The sequence below is a fragment of the Neofelis nebulosa genome, chromosome 3, assembly GCF_028018385.1.
Source record: "Neofelis nebulosa isolate mNeoNeb1 chromosome 3, mNeoNeb1.pri, whole genome shotgun sequence".
Lineage (NCBI taxonomy): Eukaryota > Metazoa > Chordata > Mammalia > Carnivora > Felidae > Neofelis > Neofelis nebulosa.
In genome coordinates this window covers 201654170-201670913 of record NC_080784.1, presented here as the reverse complement: position 1 = coordinate 201670913, position 16744 = coordinate 201654170, and the positions used below count along the sequence as shown (strand labels likewise).

The 16744-nt window shown below is 44.1% G+C and overlaps 1 protein-coding gene across 6 annotated transcripts in view; it reads right to left on the bottom strand.

Moving 5' to 3' along the window:
* The window catches only part of STK32B (serine/threonine kinase 32B), a 391097-nt gene that overhangs the window by 205274 nt on the left and 169079 nt on the right, over nt 1–16744 (bottom strand). The window lies entirely within an intron of this gene.

Sequence of the window (16744 nt, the reverse complement as noted above, 5' to 3'; positions counted from 1 at the left end):
CTTTCAGTATCTACTGCTCCTGTAAAATTTCTTTGGATGCAATAAATACTACAAAACACACAAAAAATAAAAAAATGCTTATGGTTGGGGAAATAGTCTACGGCAGCACATAAAACACGGCCCAGAAGCTGGTTGTATCAGAGAGACACTTTAAAATAATTATGGTCAAAGTGCTCAGTGATTTCACGTAAAAGATAGGCAATGTGTGTGAGGGGATGGGGACTTGGAACAGACGTATGGACCATAAACAGGGAGCCAAATGGAAAAGTTGGATATAAATGATACAACGTCAGAAATAAAAGGCCATTATACGGGCCTAGGAACAAACTTGACTAGGTAGAGGAAAGAATCAAGTTAAGTTTAAGTCAGGGCAACAGGAAGATCCAGACTAAAATACACACACGTGCAAAAACAAGGGATAAAAAATTTTTTAAAATACCACCAGAAGCTTCAAGGTCAGAGGGACGACGTCAGTGGATTAACATACATGTAATAGGGGTCACAGAAAAGGAAGAGAGAGAACAGGAAAGAAGTATTGGAAAAGAAAGTGAATAAGAAGTTCCAAGTACCCTGCGAAGGGCAAATACGATGAAACCAGGTCTATGCAGTTACCAGGTGAGGAGGGGTGTGGTTTCGTGTAGGTGATTGATGGGAGGGGGGCAGAGGAGAGGGGGAAATGGGTGACGGGCATTGAAGAGGGCACTTATTGGGATGAGCACTGAGTGTTGTATATAAGCGATGAATCGCGGGAATCTACCCCTGAAACCAAGAGCACACTGCATACAATGTATGTTAGCCAACTGGAGAATAAATTATATGAAAGAAAAGAAAAGAAAAGAAAAGAAAAGAAAAGAAAAGAAAAGAAAAGAAAAGAAAAGAAAAGAAAAGAAAAGAAAAGAAAAGAAAAGAAAAGAAAAGAAAAGAAAAGAAAGAGAGGAGAGAAAGAAAGAAAGAAAGAAAGAGAAAGAAAGAAAGAAAGAAAGAAAGAAAGAAAGAAAGAAAAAGAGAAAGAAAGAAAGAAAAAGAAAGAAAGAAAAAGAGAAAGAAAGAAAGAAAGAGAGAAAGAAAGAAAGAAAAAGAGAAAGACAGAAAAAGAGAAAGACAAAGAGAAAGAAAGAAAGAAAGAAAGAAAGAAAGAAAGAAAGAAAAAGAGAAAGAAAGAAAGAAAAAGAGAAAGAAAGAGAGAAAGAAAGAAAGAAAGAAAAAGAGAAAGAAAAAAGAAAGAAAGAAAGAAAAAGAGAAAGAAAGAAAGAAAAAAAGAGAAAGAAAAAGAGAAAGAAAAAGAGAGAGAGAGAGAAAGAAACAAAGAAAGAAAGAAAAAGAGAAAGAAAGAAAGAGAGAGAGAAAGAAAAAGAGAGAGAGAGAAAGAAAGAAAGAAAGAAAGAAGGAAAGAAAAAGAAAAAGAGAAAGAAAGAAAGAAAGAGAGAAAGAAAGAAAAGGAGAGAAAGAAAGAGAGAAAGAAAGAAAGAAAGAAAGAAAGAAAGAAAAAGAGAAAGAAAGAAAGAAAGAAAAAGAGAAAGAGAAAGAACAAGAAAGAAAATGAAAAAAAATTACTTCAGAATCACACACGCACAAATAAAAAAGAAAGAGAAAAACCCCAGAAACCAGGTCGAGGCACAAGAGAGTCAAACATCTCAAGGCCGAAGATAAAGAGAAACATGTCAGAGAAGGTGGGGAGGCAGACAGGATGGCAACTCAGTACAGTTAACTCTCCCACGAGGGCCGCTGACTTCTCACCAAGAAAAACGGAGCCCGGAAGACAGCAGGGCATGTTTCATGTGGCAAAAAAAGAAACCTAAGTCAACTAAAGCCCCATCCAATAAAAAGACCATTCATAAAAAAGGTGAGATGAAAACATTCCCAGAAAAACGCTGAGAGAATTCATCCTCAGCACACCTGCACCTAAGAAACACTAAAAGAAGCTGAGCTAAAAGAAAGCTCCAGGGAAATGATACCAGAGGGAAGGGCCAGATCAGCAAGAAGGAAGGATGAACACCCGAAGACACTTTTTGGGACGAGCACTGGGTATCGTGTGTAAGAGAAGAAACACTGGGTTCTACGCCTGAAGCCAAGACTACACTGTATGTTAACTAACTTGAATTTAAATCTTAAAAAAATGACACATTGGTAAATATAAAATATATAAAGGAAAATTTCAAAATAATCGCATACTTACCTGTCTAATAGGATATACTTCTTTAAAAGCCATCAACTATTTTTTTATATTATTTTTTGTTTATTTATTTTGAGAGAGAGAGAGAACATGAGTGGAGGAGGGGCAGAGAGAGAGGGAGACACAGAATCTGCAGCAGGCCGCAGGCTCTGAGCTGTCAGCACAGAGCCAGATGCGGGGCTCAAACTCACAGACCATTATTAGATCATGACCTGAACCCAAGTTGGAGGCTTAGCCGACTGAGCCACCCAGGCACCCTGAAAGCCATCAACTACTTTAAAATGAAATGACAATGGCTGTGGGACTTAAGACCACATATGGAAATATACTCTAGGCCAACAAAGGCCAAGGGCAGGAGGGGGTCAGCAATAATTTAATAGTGTAAGGTTCTTATGTTGTTAATTCAGACTACAACAAAATTTGAAAGCAGACGGTGATAACTTAAAAATGTATCATCTCTAGAGTAACCATTAAAAGGAGCTACGGGTAAAAAACAGATGATAGAGTGGGATAAAAAATTAAGTTATTCACCCAACAGAAAGCATAAAAAGATAATAACAAATGGAATAAATATTAAACAAATGCCAAAATGGGAGACTTAAATCCAACCATATGAATAACTACATTAAATGCAAGTTTCACTGAACATGCCAGTCAAAAGGAAGAAATTGTCAGAATGAACAACAAAGCAAAACTAACTACATGGTGATTATAAGAAACACACTTTGTATGAACAGCCAAAAAAGTTTAAAGTAAAAGGGTAGGAAAACACATAAAATGAAAACGTCACCTTAAAATAAATGGAACAGATCTAATCATATCAGACAAAGCAGACGTTAAGATAAAGAATATTGCTGGAGATAGAGAAGACATTTCACAACGATAAGAAGATAAATTCTTCAAGAAAAAGCATGGCAATTCTGAGCCTGTATGCATCTAATAAAAGAGCTTCAAGATGCATGAAACAATCTGACAAAATGAAAGAAATAGACAAATTCACAAATATATGTGGAGATTCTGACAGCCTTCCTCAGTAATTTTTAAAAGAGAGACAAAAGAATCAAGGATTAGAAGACTTGAACATCATAACTAACCAAGTTGACCTGATGGCCATTTGTAGAATACTGTGTTTGACACCTCAGAACACGTCTTCATGCCGAGTGCACGTGGAATATCCCCCAAGATGGACCACATCATAAGCCATAAAACAAGGCTGAATAAATATCAAAGGGTTGAAATTCAATAGGCTATGTTTTTGATCACCACAGACTGAGTGAGAAGGCAATAACAGAGAGTTCTCTGGAAAACTATTTTCAACAACATGGATGGACCCAGGGGGTTATTAATGCTGAGAGGAGTAAGTCAGAGAAAGACAAAAACCGTAATTTCACGAATATGTGGAATTTAAGAAACAAATGAACAAGCCAAGAAAAAAAAAGAGACAAACAGAAAAAACAGACGCAAATAGAGAGAGTGGTTGCCAGAGGGGAGTGGGGAGGGCAGGGGTAAAATAAAGGGTAATTAAGAGTGCGGCCCTGGGTGGCTCAGCCGGTTGAGCGTCTGACTCCGGCCCAGGTCATGATCTCCCAGTTCGTGAGTTCGAGCCTCATGTCCAGCACTGTGCTGACAGCTCAGAGCCTGGAGCCTGCTTTGGATTCTGGGTCTCCCTCTGTCTCCGCCTCTACCCCGCTCATGCTCTGTCTCTCTCTGTCTCAAAAAAACTAAATGTTGGGGCGCCTGGGTGGCGCAGTCGGTTAAGCGTCCGACTTCAGCCAGGTCACGATCTCGCGGTCTGTGAGTTCGAGCCCCGCATCAGGCTCTGGGCTGATGGCTCGGAGCCTGGAGCCTGTTTCCGATTCTGTGTCTCCCTCTCTCTCTGCCCCTCCCCCGTTCATGCTCTGTCTCTCTCTGTCCCAAAAATAAATAAAAAAACGTTGAAAAAAATTAAAAAAACCAAAAAACTAAATGTTAAAAACAAATGAAAAACAAGCAAACAAAAAAAGAGTGCACTTATCATGATGAGCACTGAGTAATGTATAGAACTGTGGAGTCACTGTATTGTACACCTGAAACTAATGTAACACTGCATGTTCATTATACTTCAATTAAATAAATTAAGGAGGGCACCTTTTGGGATGAGCACTGGATGTCATATGTAAGAAAAGAACGGGTTGGTTCTACTCCTGAAGCCAAGACTACACTGCATGTTAACCAACTTGAATTTAAATAAATGTTAAAAAAGAAACCAAAAAACTAACTAACTAACTAACTAACTAACTAACTAACTAACTAAATACTTAAACAATGCACCTAGGCAGTCATCAACTATTCAACCCATCATATAAAGGAGAAATTATAAGGAAGAAGTTAAAACACTTTGAACTAAATGAAATGAAAACCAACACATTACTTGGTGTAGCTAAAGGAGTGTCTAGAGGGAAATGCATAGCTTTAAATCCTTGCATTAGCAAAGATGAAAGGTGTGAAATCCGTGCTGTTTCCACAAGAAGCTGAAACGAAGGAGCCAATTAAGTCCAGCATAAGGAGGAGAAGGGAAATAGCAAAAATAAGATTTTAAAAATCAATTAAGTATAAAGGAGATGAAATAGAGAAAGCAAATCAAAAGACCTTTATTTGAAATGACTAACGAAATTGAAAAATTCCTAGCAACATTGATCAAGAGGGGAAAATGGACAGAAAGTGGAATTTACCATCAAGAATAAAAACGGGAATACTACAAGTCCTAGAAACATTTAAAAAAGATAATAAGGGAATATTATGACCAACTTTATGCCAATAAGTTTGAGAACTTAGATAAAATTTCTTTAAAAATACAATTTACCAAAACTGACACGAGAAGAAATGGAGAATCTCCATAAATAAATTTATTTTTTAATGTAAAAAAAAATCCTGCAAAGAAATTTCTAGGAATAGATGGCTTCACAGGTAAATCTGTACAAATATTTATGCAAAACTCAACACCAGTCATATACAAATTCTTTAGCAAACAAAGGAGGAAGCATTTACAAATTAATTTTATGAGGCCAGCATAACTTGGGTATCAGAACTTTAAAAGATGTTAAAAGACAAGAAATTACTGAGGGTGCCCACATGACTCAGTTGGTTATGCGTCCAACTCTTGATTTTGGCTCAGGTCATGATCTCATGGCTCCTGAGATCAAGCCCTGCATCAGGCTCTGTGCTGGCAGTGCAGAGCCTGCTTGGGATTCTCTGCCTCCCTCTCCCTCTGCCGCTCCTCTACTCGCCCCGCCTCTGTCTCTCTCAAAATAAATAAATAAAAACCTAAATTTTTAAAAAATAAATAAATAAAAGACAAGAAATTACTGGTAAACATCCACATGAACATAATACAAAAATACTTAACATAGGGGCGCCTGGGTGGCTCGGTTGGTTGGGCATCCGACTTCGGCCCAGGTCACGATCTTGCGGTCCGTGAGTTCGAGCCCCGCGTCGGGCTCTGCGCTGACAGCTCAGAGCCTGGAGCCTGTTTCAGATTCTGTGTCTCCCTCTCTCTCTGACCTTCCCCCATTCATGCTCTGTCTCTCTCTGTCTCAAAAATGAATAAGCGTTAAAAAAAATCAAAAATACTTAACATAATGTTTGGAAACTGGATCTAGCCAAAAGGACAATACACCAAGATTAAGGGTGGTTTTCCTAGTAACGCAAGGTTTATTTAACATTCAAATTCTCATCAGTGCAATTCGCCATAGTAACAGGCTAAAACAGAAAACCTGCATGATCATCTCAGTACATGCAGAAAACAGTATTTGTCAAAATTCAGGATCTAGTCATGATCTCAGCAGGGAGCAGAAGGGACCATCCTCAATCTGATCAAATGCATGCATGAGAAACCTATGGTTGACGCCATCCTTCAGGGTATAAGACTGAAGGTTTTCCCCAGTATCAACAACAAGGCAAGGATGTCTGCTATTACCACCTTAACACTGCCTGAGTATTATCGTCAGTCCAAAAGAGCAAAACAGCACCAGCACTGGCACCACCACGACTACTACAATAAAAGTTAAACAGACTTTGAAATACAGAGAACAAACTGAGGGTTGCTGGAGGGAAGGGGGGTGGGCTAAACAGGTGATGGGCATTAAGGTGGGCACTTGTTGGGATGAGCCCTGGGTGTCTTCCGTAAGAGATGAATCACTGGGTTCTACTCCTGAAACCAAGACTACGTGATGCGTTAACTAACTTGAATTTCAATAAATGAATTCATTTAAAAAAATAAAAGGGAGCAGGAAAAAAAAAAAAACATACAGATTGGAAAAAAAGTAGTAAATCGTCCTTAGTGACAGATGACATGTAGTGTAGAAAACCACGCAGAAATTAAAAAGCATGAAAACAAACACTAGAACTAATAAGTTAACGAGCAAAAAGTTCCCCCTTTCTCCACATCCTCGCCAACATCTGTTGTTTCCTGAGTTGTTAATTTTAGCCATTCTGACAGGTGTAAGGATGTATCTCACTGTGGCTCTGATCTGTATTTCCCTGATGGTGAGTGATGTTGAGTATCTTGTCATGTGTCTATTGGCCATCTGGATGTCTTCTTTGGAAAAGTGTCTATTCATGTCTTTCGCCCATTTCTTCACTGGATTATTTGTTTTTTTGGGTGTTGAGTTTGATTAAGTTCTTTATAGATTTTGGATACTAACCCTTTATCTGATATGTCATTTGCAAAGATCTTCTCTCATTCCGCCGGTTGCCTTTAAGTTTTGTTGATTGCTTCCTTCGCTGTGCAGAAGCTTTTTATCTTGATGAGGTCCCAACAGTTCATGTTTGCTTTTATTTCCCTTGCCTCCCGAGACATGAGGAAAAGAGGACTTATAACAACAATTTTAAAAACATGAAAATAGGAGTAAATTTTAAAAAGATGTGCAAGGTCTCCTCCTACAAAAAAAATACTGAACAACACCAAATAAGGCTTCAATAAATGGAGAGATACACCATTTTCATAGACTAATTCCCATATTCAAAAACATTTACGGGAGTCTACGCTTGAATCACTGTTCCAGCCACAAAAGGAAGTCTCCATGAACCATGGCCCCTGTCTCCAGTGAGCAGTTTACAAAGTAGACAAATGCAATACTGTGTAAGTGATGTGAAGGAGAGATACACAGATCAAGGACACAAACTAATGCAGCAGCCTGAGGGAAAGCAAGCCTCCAGGAGGAGGTGAAGAGTGGGGGGTTAGCCTTACAGAGAATGGGGGAGTCCAGACAGAGGGAACAGACAAGATAAAGGTGCAGAGGTGTGAAAAGTCATGACGCATCAGAACAGACCATGTAGTTCAAATTGCTGGGACGAGATGTGCAGTTGGGGAATGAAGTTGGAGAAAAAGAGATCAGGGTCTAACCTTCAGGGTCACTCAGAAAAAGAAAACCCTGCCTCTGATTTATTATAGCCATATAAATAAAGTTGACAGCACCCGTTTTTTTTAAGCTGTAGCATAATATTTATTTTATGACCCACTTCATATTAAACATTTTAAATGGGTATGCATATAGGTATACAAAAATCTATAATTATAAAACAATTTTTAATTTATTTTTTCATGTTTATTTTTGAGAGAAAGAGAGCACAAGCAAGGGAGAGAGAAGGAGAGACAGAATCCGCAGCAGGCTCTGCACCATCAGTGAGCACTATGTGGGGCTCGAACTCATGAACCTCGAGACCATGATCTGAGCCAAGATAGGGTTGGACGCTTAACTGACTGTGCCACCCAAGCACCCCTAAAGCAATCTTTTAATAGCGGTTATTTCCTAGGAATTCAATTGTAGGGCAGTTTTGGTTTCTATTTTGTGTCGTTCTTTATTATATATTTTGTATATACTTTTTTTTACATGTTAACAGAAATCGAATTATTTTTATTTAAAAAATACCTATCTTCCAAAATAAAACTATGTAGTGAGAAGAGTGGATCTTTTTAACATTTTGCATTTATGCAAATTGCATTCCTGGCTGTCTCATTATAAGTTTGCTGGATTTTCATATCTGCTTGTATTTAAGTTGTTATTTTGGTTGATGTATTTGAAAAAAAATCCAGCTTAACATAAATATGTATGAGTATTTTAAATTACCTTTCAGATAATTGTGGATATTCGTCTATGATATTAAACAAACTATACGATTGGATATACTTTAAAAAAAAATTTTAGCATGTATTTATTTTTGAGAGACAGAGAGAGAGAGCATGAGGGGGGAGGAACAGAGAGAGGGAGACACAGAAAATAAAGCTGTGAGCACAGAGCCCAACATGGGGCTCGAATCCATGAACTGTGAGATCATGACCTGGGTCGAAGTCAGATGCTTAACCGACTCAGCCACCCAGGCGCCCCACGACTGGATATACTTTTAAGAAATATGAGTATAGGGGTGCCCGGGTGGCTGAGTCAGTTAAACGTCCGACTTCAGCTCGGGTCATGATCTCGCGGTCTGTGGGTTCGAGCCCCGCGTCGGGCTCTGTGCTGATGGCTCGGAGCCTAGAGCTGCTTCGGATTCTGTGTCTCCCTCTCTCTCTGCCCCTCCCCTGCTCATGCTCTGTCTCCCTCTGTCTCAAAAATAAATAAAACATTTTAAAAAATTTTAAGAAAAAAAGAAATCTGAGTATAGTTGACACACGATGTTACACTGGTTTCAGGTGTACAAGATTCAACCTCTCTCTGTTATGCTGTGCTCACCTCAAGTGTGGCTACACCTGTCCCCACACAGCGCTGTTACGGGATCACTGACTCTATTCCCTGTGCTGCGTCTTTTGTCTCCACGATTTACTCATTCCGCGCCTGGAAGCCTGTGTATCTCCCCCTCCCCTTTACCCCCCGCTCCCATACCCACCCCCTCCCCTCTGGCCACCACCAGTGTGTCCTCTGTATTTATCGATGTTTCTGCTTTTACTTTGTTTGTTCATTTGTGGGGTTTTTTTAGATATCACACAAGCATGGCATTTGTCTTTTTAACTTTGCCTTCGAGTCTCTTTCCCACAGCACCTGCGTCACCCCTCGGGACAGCCTGAGAATGGATTCCCCCTCCAGACTCAGCCCTGCCTGGCAGACGAGTGGACAGGATGTCCCCTGCATGTGCTCGGCATCCCATCTGGAGAGCCCTGAAATCAGTCTCTCTCCCCAGACCTCCTATCGCCAGGATGCTTAGCAGGACTCACAGGCTGGTACTTCAAGATGGCCATAGCTCCACATGGGGCTGAGCTCTGTTACCCTTAACCGTCCCCCCATCCTCAGGCTACCAGCCCAGTTCTACCAGGAGAGGATACGTCATCTGGAAAGAAATGATGCTGCCTTCCGGCCTGTCAGTCACTTGACATCTGTCCCCCCCGGCAAACCTAACCTTAACCCCAACTCACTCCAATCCATCATTCAGCCAGCAGCCAGAGAAAGCTTTTCAAAAGAAAATACGATCTTCTCTCTTTGCTAGCTAAACCCCCCCAATGGTTTCCCAGAATAAAATCCAGACAGCCATCCCTGCTCACTTGTCCTGCTCTCTGCCTCCCTCTCTCTGTCCTCGGTGCTTGGCTTCAGTAACCCCAACCCTTCAGGACTTGGGATAAACATCATCTCTTCTAGACAGATCCAAACTTTCCCCCAAAGCGTTAGCAGTTCTTTACCTGTTTTCCATAGTCTCTTTGTCATTTTCTGTTATCGCACTCAATTTATTCCTCATAATTACTTACTCATCTATATTCCCCACTATTTGAACTCCTTAAGATCAGGAACATGGGCGTGTTCCTATCCGCATCGTCTGATGCTGGCACAATCTGAGACACACATTTAGAGCTGAGCACACACTTGCTGAGTGAACGAATAAATGAATGAATGATTTATTCTGCTCCACTTTCTGGACGCTACCTCCTCCCACTTGCTTAAATCATGCCTGCAGCTGTGACATCCAGGGGACTCTCACTGCATACCGCCAGGACCAGTGACGGACATATGTCCATTTCCCCAACCCCATCCTGGGTGCCCAGGCTTGCCTTCCTCTCTTCACACTGGCCCAAGAGGCCACTGTGCCCACAGACCAGGTGTTCTGGTCATCCCCTCCCGCTATCATGCCGTCTGATTTGCCTCAGTCTCCCGTTATTAAAAGAGAGGGTTCAATTTCTTAGCTTGTAGCCCCTCGTCACACTTTACCTTCCTTCAGTGCAATGTCCTACCATGAGGCTCCCTAGAGTTGACTCTATTTCTGCCATGGAGGTCCCTACAGAGCAGAACGCTGTGGGCACAGTCACTGACCTCGATTTGTTGGCCACTTCCCTACCCCTTCCCCAGAGGATAGATACCTGCCTCCTCTGTGCACAAGTATGAGCCTTTACGATGCCTCCTGCAACATCAGCTACAGATGTGTGCTGACCTGTTTGCTGACCCGTCCGCATCCATCACCAGACGAGGCTCCTTAATTTAATCCACGGCCAAGAAGCCTTGTTGGGTGCCTGCTCCCCCCTCCACGGCAGGTAGGGCTCACATGTAATTCTTCTGTCTCTAGAAGGTCACCAGTGTCTGGCAAGAGCAGACATCAGAACGTTTGCTCAATGAATGACTCAACAAACACCTACTTGGCAAGGACTGTGTGCGATGACGTCTTTGTTAAATTAAATGTTTTATGAGCTATTGCCAAGTCAGGTCTCCCCACCATTTTCTGGGCAATTAATTGTTTGATTCTAAGTGCTGAACTTTATATTTATCACAATGAAATTTTAAATGGCTGGGTTTGAACCCAGGACTTAAGCCAAGCAGGCACAAGTGAATCTCGATTTTTCTAGCCATGGCGTAAACAATTCCTTTAAAAAGGGTGTCACTTAAAATTTCTGTAGGGGGTTGAATTAGGGCCCTCAAAAAGACATGTCCACATGAAATCTGTGAACACGAACTTATTGCAGAAAGAAGATTCTTTGCAGATTTAACTAAGTGAAGGATCTCATGGTGAGATCTTCCTGAATTAGGGTGGGCTCAAAATCCAATGAAGCATCTTTTTTTATGTTTATTTATTTTTGAGAGAGAGAGCACGAGCAGGGGAGAGGCAGAGGGAGAGAGGGGGACAGAGGATTCAAAGGAGGCTCTGTGCTGACAGCAGATAGCCCGATGCAGGGCTCGAACTCACGAACCGTGAGATCGTGACCTGAGCCAGAGTCAGACGCTCAACCGACTGAGCCACCCAGGCGCCCCAATGAAGTATCTTCCTAAGAGACAAAAAAGGGAAGAGAAGAAACAGAGACAGCCATGGGAAGATGGAGGTAGAGACTGTAGAGGTGTGGTCACGAGTCCAGGAGTGCCTAGAGCCTCCAGACGCTGGGAGAGGCAGGAAGGAGCCTCCCCTGCAGCCTCAGAGGGAGCCTAGCTGTGCTGAAGGCTTGATTTCGGACTCTGCCCTTGACAACTGTGGGAGAACGTGTGTCTGTTGTTTTACAACATCCGGGTTGTGCTATGGCAGCCAGAGGAAACCAACCCAATGTTTTAAGTCTCCTTCCACGTTTCCATCAAAGACTCCCACATTCACAGAATGTGAACTTAAAACCACCTCGGATAGTTTTTAAAGTCTGTTTGTTTGTTTGTTTGTTTGTTTGTTTGTTTGTTTTGAGAGAAAGCGAGCACAAGCAGGGGAGGGACAGAGAGAGAGGGAGAGACAGACAGAATCCCAAGCAGGCTCCACACTGTCAGCATAGAGCCTGACATGGGGCTCGAACTCACAAACCGTGAGATCATGACCTGAGCCGAAACCAAGAGTTGGCTGCTTAACTGAAAGACCCAGGCGCTCCATAACCTTGGATATATTTTTTTTTTTAAAAAAAACTGTTTCTTTTAAAGTTTATTTATTCTGAGAGAGAAAGAGAGAGAGAGAGAGGCAGAGAGAGAGAGAGAGAGAGGGAGAGAGAGAGAGAATCCCAAGCAGGCTCTGCACTGTCAGCGCAGAACCCGACACAGGGCTTGAACCCATGAACTGTGAGATCAGGACCTGAGCCGAAATCAAGAGTCAGACACTTAACCAACTGAGACACCCAGGCGCCCCGACCTTGGATATTTCTATATTAAACTCTTTGCTTTTCTACTGAGAAAGCCACGACCTAGAACAAGAAATCTGTGGGGTATGGGACGCCCCGTGACTCTGATGTGGACCTAGTCATTCTGGTTCTCTTTCCATCCTGTCCCGGGAAGACTCCAGGGGGCCCTTCACCAGAAAACTCACTTTAATTCCCCAACATCGCCAAACACGCCACGTGGCAGTAGAGACAGCCAGCAGAGACCCCACCCCGACAAGCTCATCTCTGGGGGGCAAGGTGACTCTGCTGTGACACGTCCTTGGTCGAAGCGTGCCGCTGCCTGGTCCCCTCCATGGAGGCAATCTCTCGTTAACCCTCACATCTGGATCCCGCCCGCATTTCCTTTTTCTTTCGAAGATGCCCTTTCCCTCCACCTACATTTGCAGTCTTCCAATTTCCGGCAAGGCCTCTGAGAAAACAGGTGCACGCCCTTCGCTCCCCGACGGTTCAACCCAGCCGGGCCTGCAGACCTCCCCGAAAAAGCCAGGTTCTTTCTTACGCGCCTCCCGGGGAGGAAAAGTCTTCACGGTCGCGGACGGAATGGAAGCAGGACGTTAATCACTAACGCCTTCGGATGTTCTCCTTGTTCACGCAGCATCTTCGGATCCGGTCCCTCCTGGGATGCTCCCGAGGGTGCCCCCCACCCCAGGCAGCCTGACGCAGGCTCGCTGCGGTGTCGGAGGACCCTGGCCTTTTGAGGCCGCGGTGGCTGTGACAGAAGAGGTCTGTCTGCTCAGCACAGCCCCTACTCGCCTCTGGCTAGTTGCTAATGCGAAGGAAGAGACAGCAGTCCTCTCTCCTGATGCGGCTGCCAGGCACAGGGTGCGGCCCCCCGCAGGGCAGCAGGGAGCTGGCAGGACAGCACGGCTAGCCAGTCGGGTGATCCCATCCCGCTGGCCACAGGGCCCGGCCCAGAGGTGACCAAGGCACGTGACCAAGGCCGGCCAGAGAATGCCCTTTTGAGGGCTGCAGGACTGGGCCTTCGTTCAGGCTGGACGTCCCTGGCAACCCCTGGAGGTTCTGAGGGATTCTTTTTCTTCTTCCCGCTTATGTGTTCCACGTCTCCTCCGACAAACCAGGTTCACCAGGGAGCGTCCTGGGCAGCGCAGTCCTACCAAAGGGCGTAGAGAACTGATGATGTTGTACAGCTGCTTTTGACAAAGTGCGTAAGAGCATCTCTTTAAGCTGGGGCGCCTGGGTGAGGTCGGCGAAGTGTCCGACTTCAGCTCAAGTCATGATCTCCTGGTTTGTGGGTTCGAGCCCCACGTCGGGCTCTGGGTGGACAGCTCAGAGCCTGGAGCCTGCTTCACTTTCTGTGTCTCCCTCTCTCTCTACCCTCCCCCACTCACTCTCTCTCTCTCTCTCTCTCTCTCTCCCAAAAGTAAATAAACATTAAAAAAAATTTTAATATAATTTATTGTCAAACTGATTTCCATACAACACTCAGTGCTTACCCCAACAGGTGCCCTCCTCAATGCCCATCACCCACTTTCCCCTCCCTCCCACCCCCCATCAACCCTCAGTTTGCTCTCTGTATTTAAGAGTCTCTTCTGGTTTGTCTCCCTCCCTCTCTGTTGGTAACTTTTTTCCCCCCTTCCCTTCCTCCATGGTCTTCTGTTACGTTTCTCAAGATCCACATAGGAGTGAAAACATATGGTCTCTGTCTTTCTCTGCCTGACTTATTTCACTTAGCATAATACCCTCCGGTTCCATCCACGTTCCTGCAAATGGCATGATTTCATCCTTTCTCCTTGCCAAGTAGCAGTCCATTGTATATATAAACCGCATCTTCTTTATCCATTCGTCAATTGATGGACATTTAGGCTCTTTCCATATTTGGCTATTGTCGAAAGCGCGGCTATAAGCACTGGGGTGCACATGCCCCTATGCATTTTTTTGAAACTGAACATGAGTACATTTCCACCCATGTGTCGTGACCCACTGATTCCACTTCAGGGCATGTACCCAACAGAAACGTGTAGATGTTTGCACCAAAAGACTGTGGCAGAAGACAATAGCAATACTGTTTGTAATAGCCCCCAACTGGAAATAACTCCAAAAAAGCCCATCAATGGTCGAATGAATAAATAAATCATGGTATACCCACACAGCGAAATACTACGTGGCAGTGAGAACGAGTGATCTGAGACTTCCTACACCAGCCTGGAGGAGCCTCAAAACACAGTGTTGAATGAAGTGATGCAGACACAAGACTCCGTCCTGTGTGCCAGGCATGGTGCTGTGGGCACTTAGTCTCCGTCTCATACCCACGGTATGACTGCACTTATAGAAGGTACAAAGGCAGGCTAAGCCAGTCTATGCTTTTCCAAGCTAGGACAGCAGCTATCTTTGGAGAACAGAGCCCGGAAGGGATCCTGGGGGGTGCTGATATGTCCTTTCTTGTTCTGAGTGCTGGTTATACGGATGTGTTGTTCAGTTTTTGAAAATTCTTTGAGCTACAAACTTATCATGGGCACACGTTATGTATTTAATTTTTCTAAAAGCTAAACAGCTTGATTTGATTTTTTTAAAGCTTATTTGCATTTGAGAGAGAGAGAGACAGTGAACGCAAGTGGGGGAAGGGCAGAGAGGGAGAGAGAAGAGACAGAGAATTCCAAGCAGGCTCCACATTGTCAACACAGAGCCCGAAGTGGGGCTCGATCTCACAAAGTGCAAGGTCATGACTTGAGCCAAAATCAAGAGTTGGACATTTGACCAACTGAGCCACCCAGGTGCCCCCAGGCTAAACAGTTTTAAAGAGCAAAGGCTATTCGTCTGGGAAAAGGGGAGAGTTGGTGAGGAGGCACAATTGTAGGTCTTTACATTATCTGAGAGAGGAGTGCCAGGGAGAAGACAGCATGAGGTTCAGGACAGTGAACATGGAACAAGGTGAAGGGCCCGGAGACAGGCTGCAGCTGAGGATAAGTGTAGATTTTGAGAATCACAACTTCCTCAGTACGAACCAGGTGGCCCTGAGAGGTGGTTCTGTCCACACCATACCGGACGGCCAGTAAGAGTGCAGATGACCCCAGAGTCACCCTGTCCCATCCCCGTCTTCCTGGAGTCTTCTTCTGTTCTGTCTCCTCCTACTGGCCTCCTGGGTGTCCTGTCGGATGCTCAGCCCTCCCTGCCCACTGGAACAGTCGTGTGTGACAAGGACAGGGCTCCAGCCCACGTCCGCCTGCCAACAGCCCGTCTTCTCTCCTCTGTGTCCAGCTGCTTCTCTGTCTCCCTTCCAGAGACTTCCTTTCAAGAGGAGGAAGTTATGTACCCAGGACCTGATGTGATGAGTCTGGTTAAGAATCTGAAGTGCTGTTGGGTTCAAAGGTTCAAACTGAAGATTCTATTTTTAGGAAAACTTAGATGGGAGCAGACTGTTCTTCACAGACTCTCCTCCACAATGACAAATACTGTATCCAGTAAAAATAACATGTTGTGTTATAAGTTGGCTTTATAAGATAATGATGCCAAGTGTGGGCAAATCTCTGACCTATCTGGCTAAGGTGTCACCTTCCATGCGTCTTTAATCTTCGTCGTGGGGACAAGACGTCAGATAAATCTGCTCAGTTGTTTGACATGGAGTCTACGATGAATAATCTAAAGAAGGAGGACAGAGGCGCCTGGGTGGCTCAGTCAGTCGAGCGTCCCACTTCAGCTCAGGTCACAATCTCACAGTCTTGAGTTCGAGCCCCGCGTCGGGCTCTGTGCTGACAGCTCGGAGCCTGGAGCCCGCTTCGGATTCTGTGTCTCCCCCTCTCTCTGCCCGTCCTCTGCTCATGCTCTGTCTCTGTCTCTCTCAAAAATAAATAAATATTAAAAAAAAAAAGGAGGACAATGTTCTTTTTCTACACTAATATTCAAAAACTGTGGCTACCCTTCAGATGGTCCAGAAGGGCACTGGACAGTGTTATGGTAAAACCTCTAAGAGGAGAGAGGAAGGCACGAGAAAAAGGTCAGTTACTTATAGAGTGCTATCTCCATACCTACCGCCGTCCTAAGCACCTGCCACACGCTACCGTGAACACTAAGACGAGACACGCTGTCATCATTCCCTTTCCAAGGGGAAACAAAAAAGGCAGAGCTGGGATTCAAAATCAGGTACTACGGTTCCAGAGAACAGGCTCGTGACCGCCAGGCTAGGCCGCCCCGCACCGGCTGGATGTCAGGCGCCATAGACAGCAGCCTGCAAAACAAGCTCACACAGCAGGCAGCGAAGTACCCACTTCATACAGGAGGAACCTGACGTTTACAGAGGCTGAGCTTCTGGCCCCAAGCTGCCCACTACTAAATGATGGCACTAAGTCTACCTCACCTCCACATCCACGCGTGACAGGGACACATTCCCATCCTTTACCACGCCCTCTCAAGCAATCAGCACAAGACCTGTCACATAGCAGGCGCTCAGTTAATATCTGAGGAGTGAATGAATGAATGAATGCTTACCACCCTTATTAAAGGACTCCTTCTACCTTGTATCTTTGTTCTTTCTCTCTCTCAGC